At 37.3% G+C, this 12,398-nt stretch overlaps 1 protein-coding gene across 6 annotated transcripts in view; it reads left to right on the top strand.

Moving 5' to 3' along the window:
- LOC117406104 (actin remodeling regulator NHS-like) overlaps positions 1 to 12,398 on the top strand; it is a 139,346-nt gene that overhangs the window by 76,408 nt on the left and 50,540 nt on the right. The gene's annotated exons all lie outside the window — the stretch shown is intronic.

Here is a 12,398-nt window from a genome sequence, read left to right as displayed (position 1 = left end):
GGTGTTCCTAAGATCATTTATTTAAATACGTTGATGGGCTGAAGCTCATAAGAAAAAAAAGAAAAAAAAAAACAGAATTGCTAACATCTTGTCATCTGTGTGAAGTTTCACCTGTGGGCAAATCGAATTAAAACATTACATATTACCTGTTTGTGTCTTTGGCGTAACTGTTGTATTTTAAGCAAATTATGAAAAAAAAAAAAAAATCATGGTTTCCTTTTGACTCCATATAAAGTAAACATTCTAAACACCACCACTAGCATGGGTTTAGCATGAACAGGCTTGGACTGCACAGTGAATCCAAGTATAAAACTACTCATGTAACACACAGTACAGCTATATGGCCAAAAGTTTTGCATCACCCTGCGTAATTACAAAATGTTGCTTCATAAAGTCAAATGAAACCTACTGAATAATGTTACGTTAACATAGTGAAGTTTTCCATATACTTATCAAAAAACTGACAAAAATGTAAATTTAACATGAAATCCTTGCTCTTATTGTATTACTTGTATTGTAACACTTGAAATGTATTTGCTTACGCGTAAGTCGCCCTGGATAAGGGCGTCTGCTAAGAAATAAATAATAATAATAATAATACTGTACTACTAGTATGGCTTCCGGTAGACTTTTGCAATATCATTTTGTAGTTTCTTTAAATAAAAGATCTAAATTATGTTCATATGTTTTTTTTTGTTTTTTTTTTTTTAATTATTATTATGATGTCTCAATCCTAAAATTTTAGGTGATGCAAAACATTTGGCCATAGCTGTATGTGTAGCTCCTTCCTAACTAGACATAGGCATATTTTCTGTTTTCCTGTAACACACATGTTTCGTGTAAACCTAACAAGTTAATTACAATAGTCTCTATTTACCCTTTTCCCACATCCTTACCAGGGAGTAGGATCACATAGGATGTTAATCCCAGCTCTCATTCACTCCATATGGGCTGAACAGAACCAGCCACTCACCAAAGAGCAGAGCTTACGAAGCGACATTTATTAAAGTTAGGTGCACTGGACAGTTCTTAAAGGGCTCATACAGAACGAACACGGTGACATTAATTCTTCCTATACATTTTTGTCTTTCTCTCTACATGAAAACAACGTTTAAGGTAATCATTTAAGGAGACAGAATTCCTTTTGTGAGTTTTCAAAAGAAGTTTTTAATACCAGCCACAAATTGAACACATTCATTACTATGTTTGTGTCTCTGTCAGGTATTTAGGAACTTTCAACAGGGATAAAGGGATAAGGACTTTGTGGAGGTTCTTATTGCCTTAAAAATCTCAGAAAACAGGGAAGTTGTTTACAGAAATTCCTGAGTAGCAGTCTGGCATCAAAGAGATTTGGCAAATTATTGTTTAAACACATTTTTTGACATCTGTATTCAAATACACATTTATTATCTGTTTGTGCACAGTCAACTGAGATTTTTTATTAATTAAAAAATACTTATTTTTTTACATTGTTATGTATTTATTTATTTTAAAGATATTTTTAAAATAAATCTTAAATGTACAATTATTTTCGAAGTGTCCTCCAGATCTGGTTGATTAACAGACATAAAGCACTGACTGGCTTCTGTTGTAATTTATATTTCTTTATTTTAAATGAAACTCCTATTATTGAAATGAACAAGATTTTCTAATTTCGATTCATTCTAGGTTTACATCCTGGGAATATGATTACAACTGTTTCTTGTAGAGCTTGGGTCTGTGATATTTTTCAAAGAAAAAAAAAATCTCTTGTCTCTTTTTTTAAAGTAAATATCTTGTTATGAAATGATGTGCTAACCAGTCCTGATAGTTAGTAAAAAAAAAAACCCTAGATATTCTGATTGGCTAATGATGGCTGCATGTTTTTCAGGAGACGTTAGGATTGGTGAAACTCCAAGGTTCTGACAAAGGCGTGTTAAGTGATGCTTATTTGTTGTTGCAGAAGTCTGATTTAATGGAGATCACAGCTACATAGTGAGGGCAGAACATTAATTAAATGTTAACATTTCTTACACTTGGCCAGTAACATGTTATGAAAAGGGAAAGAACAACTTAACATTTGTAAGCACACTCGGCAGTTATTTTTTTAATAGCATCATGCACATCTAAAAGTACTGTATCATGCTCTGTCATAGCTACCAAGTCAATTTGTCTTGTCTGAGGTATGTAGCTAATGGAAGCTGATGGTTTCTAGCTCATGAAAATGCCTCCACTTCCCCCTCCACCGCACACAGAAATGTAATCATGTGACTTGCAAAAGCACGTGGTGTAAGGTCGATTTCGGGATTGCTATTGTGTGTGTTTCAGTATTTACGGGTACATAAGATGTCCTCACAAGGAAAGCAGCAGCCTATGGTGTAAAAGGTGTCGCAGGTGTTGAAACTGGAGCGCTTCAGAAGTAGGGACTTAACAGCGTACAACTTTGGGGAATAGCAATATACAAGTTTTCTGTATATTGCCCTGTGATATCCCTTATAAAAGTTTACCACAGTATTTTTGCACTGTATTATTCATATCCCTTGCTATACCTCACTACTCTTTACAGCGCTTACCTATACTTTACCATGCTTTATTACACTTTGCTATGGTCAACTTTTATAAGGAATACCACAACCTGGCACAGAAGAATAAACTGCTACCAAAATAAATTTTAAAAAATCTATTTATTTTGCCTTCTTCAAAGACTAAAATAGCAAAGTAACCCATTTAAGAAACGCAAATCTTTCTTATTTTTTTTGCGGCGAGAACATAGTAAAGGATTCTGGTTTGTAAGGGGACACCTTCTTATAGATGAAGTTTCAAGCTTAAATTCCTCCCTTGAGGTCTTTGTTGTATTGCCCCGGGCGTGGTAGGAGGCATGTAATTAACTTACTTGAGAAACTGCAGCACCAGATGACGAAGGAACAAAGAGGACTGGTCAAAGGCCGTATGGTCTTGTTTGTGGAACTAATAATCCAGGTGTGCTGGACAGCATTATATCACTTGGTGTCTGCTGTTCCTATAAAACAGTTGAAGCTTGACACTCCCCACTTGCTCCCCTGTGTGGCTGGGATCAAAGACCCTGTCTATGGGGACCTTGCCAAACTCAGTGTCAGCCCCATTACCTCTTAATTGTCCAGGCTCTAACCTCACAAGTACATTAACTTTAAAAAAGTCTTTCAAATTTGATATGTTTCAGATTTAGGAAGTGCTTCATTTATTTCTACTTCCCACTGTAAAATGACAGCTTTTTTGATTGCTTATGGTATTTTTTGTTATTGTGATCACAGGATTCAAACAACAATGGCAACAGGTTGACTGTAGCCAAAAATAGCCAAATAATAAACGTCCATTTCTGGGCAAGTCATTTATTTTTCTTATGCCTCAATCATACTCTTCTTGAATTTGTTTAAGCAGGAAAGTACAGCATAATTCCTTCATGTATTGTAAACTCTCTGACATTATCACGACAAGTAAGGAATACACATGAGACACAAGGCTAATTTTGAGACAGGAGTAACGTAATTTTAAGGCATACAACTAACCAGAAACCACTCAAAACAATCAATTGGCAAGTATTATATCATTACAATTGTTTTAGTCGTCCCCAGAAAATGTGTTGTTCTACTAGCTTTAAAGCAAGACCCATGACATTAATTCTGAAGTTCTTCAACAGATGCTATCAGCCATCACTGCAACACATGGCAAAACAATGGGTGTCACATTTCCCATGCTTCTCTTAAAAGGTTCTGGCAACATCAATCCCCATTGGAGCCAAACATGGTCAAAGTGTGATTGAGGTAATGGACCGTGTACAGAGGGCATGTGTAGAGCAATGGTATGTCAGCGGTGATTCGAATACAAGATGTGGCCACATTATTTGGAACTTTTGAGGAACAAAAGTGGAACCATGTGACGACTGTGTAATGTTTCAGGCTGCAATAGATGAGTCAATGAAAGAGGAGTGCATGATAATAGGCATTTGGTATAGTTGGCACAACTGCATCAAGGAGGCTGGTTAAAATCCACTCAGTATAGATCTCCAGTGTGGCCTCTTGGTGAGGTGGATATTGGCTTTAAAAAATATTACAATATGTCTGTTGACCAGTGCATTCCAAGAATTGAGTAAAACTGTTGGGGGAGATGCACCCTACTGTCTGCTCAAGACAGACTATTTGGGGGGGAGTTCTGAAGAAATAAAAGTCCTTTTAAATGTGAAGAATTCCTAAGTATGTATTTAGCAGTTCATATAATAAATGGAAATATATGCTTATTTATTTGACAAAAAAAAAATTGATTGTAAACACAATGGAGTCTACTTTAGTGATCCATGGAAATAGGATCGAGCAGGTTTAGGGGTTTTAGGTGGCAGAATTGAGGATGTTTAAAAATGCTGATTCATGGACTATCTATGGGTGGTGGCAGTAGACCACCATAAAAATAAAACTGTTCAGACTTGCTCAGTAGAGAACTGGCAAAATGTCAATTCAACCATCAGTAGGATCCAGGTTTGTGTCTTAAAGAGGTCGCCTTCTTCTAATTATAGCCTTAATAGGAGTTATTACAGACTAGGGAAAAGAGCAACATGGAAAATGTCCTTTCCCATGAGTGGAGAAACCACAATAGCTTCCTATGAGATGTAATAATGATTGTGCCAGGGTTCCCATAAGAAAAGGACACGGACACGGTTTGCTCTCCTGTTTGTGCCACACAATTCAAACACCTGGTATGGTAACCCCAAAACTACCCAAATGATTTCCTTGTTTTAGAAAAGTTTCCTTTCTTTTCTATTGCCTTGCTGGTTGCCAGTTGAATATTTCTTTTATTGCATATTAGACTACAGCTATAATCATTTACCTGTTGAGAAACGGATATGCGTAGGTCAAGAGGGGGTCCATTATAACATTCTCTTATTGCACCTGGAGCATCTTCAGTAGCTTGCTGTTAGTGACCTGGGGGTGATGATTGCTTCCTCCACATTCTATGTATGCTTGAAAGGATTTAGGTCTGGCAGTATTGTTTACCCACCTCTGTGACTGGGTGTTTGTGCATATCTTGAGGCATTGTAAACTGTTCAGCTCATGGATAGGGGCATTATCACTCACTGAAAAGGTTTCTTTTCAGGAAACAAAAGTATTTCAGTACAGGTAAACAAACAGATTGCTCATCTTTGTTATCTCTCTCAGTTTTGTAACTTGACAGAAACAGTAAACAGCCCTCCCTAAGCTAGTATTGCAATATGAATTTGGAACTTTCAGTATTGTGTTTACCTGGAAAGGAGACCCCACATGAAGCCTCTGTCGTCTTAGTAACCACAACCACATTAATTGCTGGAGGAAAAGAAAGTGTAAGCGCAGCTACTTTAGTACTCATCTGACAGCTACGTGAAGTAGTGCATACAAATCTGTTCTGGGATGTACTGAACTAAACTGTACATGTTTGAATCCCCAAGTAATGTCACCCCATGTATCTGACACCTCAAGTAACGCTTCTATAATTATATAAATGGCTTCCAATTCATAGACATGGACAAGGATTTAAAATCCGCACTTCCACACTGAGTATATAGGAAAAAGCCCACAGGTTTCGATTTTCTGCAGATGACCTTCAAAGCGGAGTAGATCTTCAAGGCTGGATCTGAGGTTGCAATACAATCATGCATAGCTTTATTTAATCAGCTAGATCAATGACAGGCTCTTTTCCAAGGCAGCCCTGGCTAAGATGAACTGCAAGGCACAAATTGGTGTGTGTTCACACCCCGTACATTCCTCCTCTCCACTTGCATACCATTTAAGAAACTGATGAGAAACAGAAGGCCACCCAAGTATTGCCCCTCTGTTTTAATTACCATATTCCTTTGAATTTAAGACACCCTCAAATTTAAGACACAGCCCAAATTTCCCACCATAAATTTGAGAAAAAAATAAAACATTCAATAATTATGCATCTACAAAAATACAACCTGAATTACGCATATGGAGGCAGTTTGCGGCCGTCTGCTATCACACAGAGCGTTACAGCTATGTGCTGCTTCTCATTTCCAGTCGTGATTACTCGCACCTGTTTTTCTCCCAGTTTCTGAACTGTGGTATTGCCTGGCATGTTGAAAAATATGGGGATCAGCATTTCTGATCTGTCCAAGCTGGTATGTTTGTTAGAAATGCTGAAATTGTAAAAGTTCTCTATGAATTCCTCAGGAAGGTAATGCCACAGGTTGAAAATGGCTGCCTGTATGTCATGGATGATTCAAGATCTGGCAGTAAGGTTTTCATTCGTCTTTTCTCGGCAGTCAGTCACGTTGCTATTTGTGTATTCGGGTAGCCGCGTCTTTTGTTGGCAATTTTAATACATGCATCACTACTGTACTCGTATTTAAGGCTATTTTTGAGAATGCAAAAAATGGTTAAAAAAGCGTGTCTTAAATTTGAAGGAATACGGTAATATTAATTAATTTCACACATTAATAGCACCCTGTTTCTATGGATTGAGTTATAAGTTGCCTGTTGACTAAAGCATCATAAATGTACTTGTTACAAGCATATTCCTGTTTGATATGTCTGCCTGCACAATGACGTCACCTGGCTGTGTACTAGTGTCAAATGCTCAGCAAGGTGGAGGCAACCTTAGGGTTGTGAGTGGCTGTGCCAGGGGGGCATTTTCTTTAGGTGACCTCTGAAGTGACGTTGTTTTGTGTTGCATAAAATATATCCACTTCTATTCTAGTTTTGAAATAACCATTTTTCAGGGTGGGTGCAGAAACACAGAATAATATAGGGAGTCAATGTATCTAACAGTGGATCTTATGCCTTATCAACTATTAAACCATTCAACAAAAGAAAACTACTCATAATACAGGTTTTGAAACCGTGATACATCAGATGTCTGATTTAATGATTTATAGGATGGCATTATTAAGATCAGCCATTGTTGAGATCAATAATTGAATAGACCCCCCCATAGAGTTTATCAACCCCGGTTTTAAATGAAGTGCTTTTAATTATATTGTGGTTTAGTCATTTTAGATTTTATTTTCTTCATATCAACACTAACTTACCTAGTTTTGCTCCTCCAGTTATGTCTCAATCCTAAAATTCTCAACGATGCTAAACTTTTGGCCATAGCTGTACAAAATATTAAAAGAAAAAAAGTGGACATCAGACTTTCATGGGAACCCTGCCTGAGTTCTGATTCTACAAACGCTAGGCCCTCATCACCTGGGGAGTCTTGTGATTCTTCATTCGCTACTGCACAATATTATGTCAAGCACTTGAAAATGACCGTACCTTGTGTTTTTCTGTGGTCTGTGAAGCGAAAAAATAAATAAAAATATATTTTTGTGTATCAGCAGGCCATTACTACCTGAGGGTGAACTGAAAGATGGTATTTAATCACATTTCCTCCAACAATAACATGACCTAACAATGAACCAAGAATGCAGTTCCTGTAATCCTGCTTCATAAGATCCAAGGAGTTCCTGTGTCATTTGCCATCTCAAACAAGACTGTGTGGAGCTGGTGACAATACCTGGAACCCAGTCAAGGTTAGAGATGTGTGGAGGGATACAGTAAATACCTGCTATTTAGCTATAGGATCTCGCTATTAGAAACCATTTGTGTAAGAGGATAATTGAAAAGATTTCTTTGGGCACATGAAGCTTGATGGTGATTAATTGTCATGAAGTCATCCTTGATAAAGAGAAATATCTCTGAAATGACATTTCCAAGGGCTTCCTGGATGTAACTGGTTGGTGGTTCAGTCTTTGTATACACTGTACCCACCCAAAAGTTGGCTGGTCTTCACCACCACCCATTGCTAACACTGTTGTGTGAACACAACCAAGAAACATCACTGTCTGCAAGAATCGTTCAATTTGTGGTTGCTATGAAAGTCCATATTTATTTCTAACGATATCAGAAAGAGTTTGAAGTTTTGAGGCGTCACACTTTTTCTGATATAAACTTTTCACTTTGTACTGTTAAATGTTTGCAGAAAGGAGTTTTATGCACCACACATGATAACAAGTATGCACTGTAGTTATATTCACTTCATCTTTTTTTTTTTAGATTTGTGGCATTTGGCTGTATTCATAAATTATCGTGCCAGTAAATGCAATGAAATCCTATGCACTGGATTGATGGCACACTAGGCGTTATTACAACATTACCTGCTGAAACTAGAACTAGATTGTGGTAGATTACTGGTGTGATCTGTATTGAACTGCTTTTCAGAACTGAGACTTGTTTCTTCATAATGCATTATTTTGAATGTTGTTTGTTGAGGCAGGGTGTATTATGCCAGCAGAGGGCGCTTTTTAAGGTTGCTCTAAGAGCGCCACACACCCAAGAAAGCTGCTCTAATTTGAGTATCACAATATTCACAAATGGATACAGTGTGTATAGGATCTTACTGGGACTGTATGTCAAATTTCCTTTCATATGAAGTTTCTTGTGTTGTGTAAATTGACTCACATTTGATAAACTGTAAAACAAAACAGTATTTTAAGGGAACTTTCTGCTCTCTTTGTAAATGACCAGTATGCAACTATAGTGAAGCTAGTAATTTTTCTGTGCAGCTTTAACATTGTAAGAAAAATACGCAAATAGATAGCCCTTTTAATTTAAGACATGAACTATTTGTGTCTCAGATTGCAATAAGTATTTGCAGTAATGTTTTTTTTTTATTGTATTTAGTGTAATAAACATTCTACTACACCAAAGGATTTGGCGTGATTTGTGGAATGAAATAAGTGAAAGCTATAGGCTGAATGAGTGCCAATGTAAAGGAAGCAGCCCAGGCAGTGTTACATTGAAACTAGGTAGACTACCAGTCTTTGCACCCCACACAGAGTACATGTTTAACAAATGCACATGAATGGTAGGTAGGCATATGCAGAAGGGTCGCTTTGAATTAAGCTTCTCCTTTTTGTTTTTAATTCAACAGTTGACATTGTACGTTAAATATTCCAGGCTCAGCTTTTTCTGTTTTCTAAATCGTCCCGAAGTATTTTTATGTCTCTCGCAGGGCTAATTCCGTGACAGGGTTGCTGTGCTCGGAGTTGCTTGAAGCGTTTTTAACCCTCAAGCTGTCAGTCCACATTACCGTGATGCGGAGGTACTCTTCCGGCTGGCTGCCCCTGCGCGTTAGTGTTAGCGCATGGCTACACTACATCGGCTTGTGTGTGTATGTGTTTGTTGGGGGGGTTGAATAGAGAACGAGAAAGGGCTTCTGTTAACATTTTATTTACCTCACCATCGCCCCCCCCCCTCCCCCCCTCCCTTTCCAGCTTCATGAGGAGTTACTGCTCCCATCTGCTCCTTAACATCCTTGATTTGAACAATATGTTGCGGCCTGAGCCTGCCCTGCACGGTTTCCTGCTGCGCTCAGACGGACGGTGTGGAGGTCCAGGCTCACTTCCAGAATTTGATGGGAGGCAATCAATGTGTCAGTGGGTAATTATTTTATTTAGCTACACCAACAAGCAGTTCTTGGGTGGGCTAACTAGTCATTGCAGTAGAAGTGGCAGTACATGTACTGGGGTGTTGTCTCTTAACCTCCTGGCCAGACAGACCTCTCCTGTCATGGACTGTTAAATAAAATGGATGGTTAAATATCACCACAATGTGATGGGTGAGGGGCAGCTCTGGCTGTTGGTTACGATTTTTTGGATCTCATTTTTTGAGATCCTATAATGAATAAAGGTTGGGTCCATTATCTGAGTTACCTAGTAGTTACTTATTTTAATGTAGGCCCAGGTTTTCACGGTCCTGTGTATAATTAACTAGGTATAATGAACAATTAACAGTTTCACCAGGTAAGACAATATAATAAAAGGGTTAAATCAGCCGGAAAACACCCATTTCCTCATTGAACAGGTTAAATAATAGCTAACAGGTGCAAAACCAGACTTATAGTGATTTATTTGTATTGGACTTCAACAGCAGGTCCATTGTCCTGATTTAAGTAGACTTTGAGAACCAATATTCTTCAGTCTACAATTGTTTAACTAGGTCAAGTTGGGCTGAAGTTACCATGTGAGATTTCACTCTTGTGGACTGATATTGGAACAAAGGAAAATTCCTTCTCAAAAGCAGAACTATGCTCTAGTATGTCATAAAACATATTTTAAGCCACCAGCATCTGTATTTTTTATTCTCAGAAAACTGAATCCCCAACCATGGTTTGCAAAGTGACTTAGCCTAAATATGGCTTAGGTTGTGATCTTGTTTTACTTATTTTTCAATGCATCTTAGTTGTTCAAGTGCTTGTTTGTGCTTTACACGCACAAGTGGCAAAAGCACTGGTCCTACACAATACAGCCGTTGGGAGATACTGAGCCAGAGGGGAAATTCTCAACAAAAAAGTGCAGGTACTCACATAAAAATTAAAACAAAAAAAAAAAAATGAAATGACTATCTGAGTGACAATGAATAAATGCTTGAAAAATGTATACATATCGGTACACAGTACATCTATGAATACAAAATAAGCCTTTAAAATAGCTGATCAAATATAACCAATTTGTCATAAATAAAGAAGCTGAAATACCTCTGCATGTATCACTCATGTGCTGTAATATAACACTTAAACCTCAAATGATAAGTATTAAGAAATATTACACTATGCGGTAACTGCTGTAGAGAGAGAGTATTGTTTCAAGACATCCTATAAAAGGGATTATGTTATACAAAAAGGTCAAATTAAAACAGTGCACAATAGGGGCTAAAATACCCCTCTATTTTTTAATGTGACAGGCACTACCCTCAAAAAAATGATGTACTTGACTTGGCCATTTTCATCTCCATAGTATTCTCTGAAATCAACCCTGTACTTTCCAGACCCTGGGTACGCACCTACAACACGACCAGGCCAGTTTTTTTTTTTTTTTTTTATATATTACTTACCCTACAAACACAGTAATATATGATATGTGCGTCTCTGTTGTGTTTCTGTGTAGATTAATTACCATGATCTATTCCAGAACAAGAGGAGGGTGTATAACAGAGTAACCTGCTTCTGAAAATATCCAAGTTGCCCACATTCTAAAAATAAAAAAGCCTAGTGGCAGTATATATATATATATATATATATATATATATATATATATATAGGTTCCATAAATAAATGGGTTCCACAAACTTCAATGACTGTTAATGGCCACTCTGTGTGCTGTTTTCGTTCCCTTTTCGAGTAAAATGATAAACTGTAAATGGAACTGTAGCCCCTCTAGACGTGATGTAAGTGTTTTCAGATTAAATATATAGTGGGATTCTGTTTGTTGCTTTTATTCAAGTTTTGCTTCAAGCCTTTCCTGGATTAAGACAGGGTGGGGGGGGGGGGGGGTTACAAATAGTGTTGAAAAAAAAAAGATTTGAAAGTGTCTGTCTGAGAGACTGTTCTTGTGTTTTACCTGGGAGATCTAGTTTAGCACTGAGAGCTCTGTTTAAAAGCACTATTGCTTTTTATTATTATTTTTTTTTAATTTATGATTGTGTACTCTGGAAATACTATAAAATGTCCATCTATTTATATCTAGTAATATCATCATTTCTGTGATGGACTGGCGTCCCGTCCAGGGTGTAGACTCGCCTTGCGCCCTGTGTATGCCGGGTTAGGCTCCGGCATACATGTGAGGTAAACGTACAATTTTAAGTCATGCTAGTTTTTAAGAAATGGCAAATTTGTGCTTTCAAATACTGGTAATTATTAATATGAACTTGATATGATTTTTTATTTTAGAACTCTATGTAAACAATTTTATGACATGTATATGTCATTAAAGTATATGTGTCATATGTTTGTGTTTGTAACAGTCCTGTATGGGTTATACAGTTTTTATATACCCTAATTCTCAGAAAACTACAATATACATACTCAAGTAAGAAAATGTATATTTTAATAGCAGGGTACAAATTAACAGGGTACAGTCTCTAAATGTCAGGGGGTGTTCAGTTAGTAGACCTGTGTGTGAAGGGAAGCTCTCAAGACGCCTGTCTTGAACCAGAGTCATGGTCCTTCACCTTTCATGAGCACTAAATTCACGAGCACCAAATAAAAAAAAAAAAAAAAAATTGATAGCAAGTCGATTTAGACAGTTAGGGAAATGCAGTTCTTTCGATTAACTTATCTACCATCTCCAGGAAAAGGAAGGTGGTGTTTGGACAGGGGTTAAATTATCCAGATAAAACCTCTAATGTTATAACCTTGAAGTGATAAGAAAGAAATAAGCCGTTCAAGACAAGAGAAGAGAACCCTGAAGGTTTAATTACGCTATATTGCGTCTACTTTTCTGTGTTTTCTCTTAGAGCTGGAGGGCACTTGAAAAGCAATACTAGTAACAACGGTTCATTTACCAGGTAGGCAACTCCCACAGATGCATTCCACACAAAGTACTGGAGCTGCTGTTTCCCAGATTAAAGGGT

This window comes from Acipenser ruthenus, chromosome 9, assembly GCF_902713425.1.
Source record: "Acipenser ruthenus chromosome 9, fAciRut3.2 maternal haplotype, whole genome shotgun sequence".
NCBI lineage: Eukaryota > Metazoa > Chordata > Actinopteri > Acipenseriformes > Acipenseridae > Acipenser > Acipenser ruthenus.
Note: the sequence above shows the minus strand (reverse complement) of the source record. Positions and strands in the feature narration are given on the sequence as shown.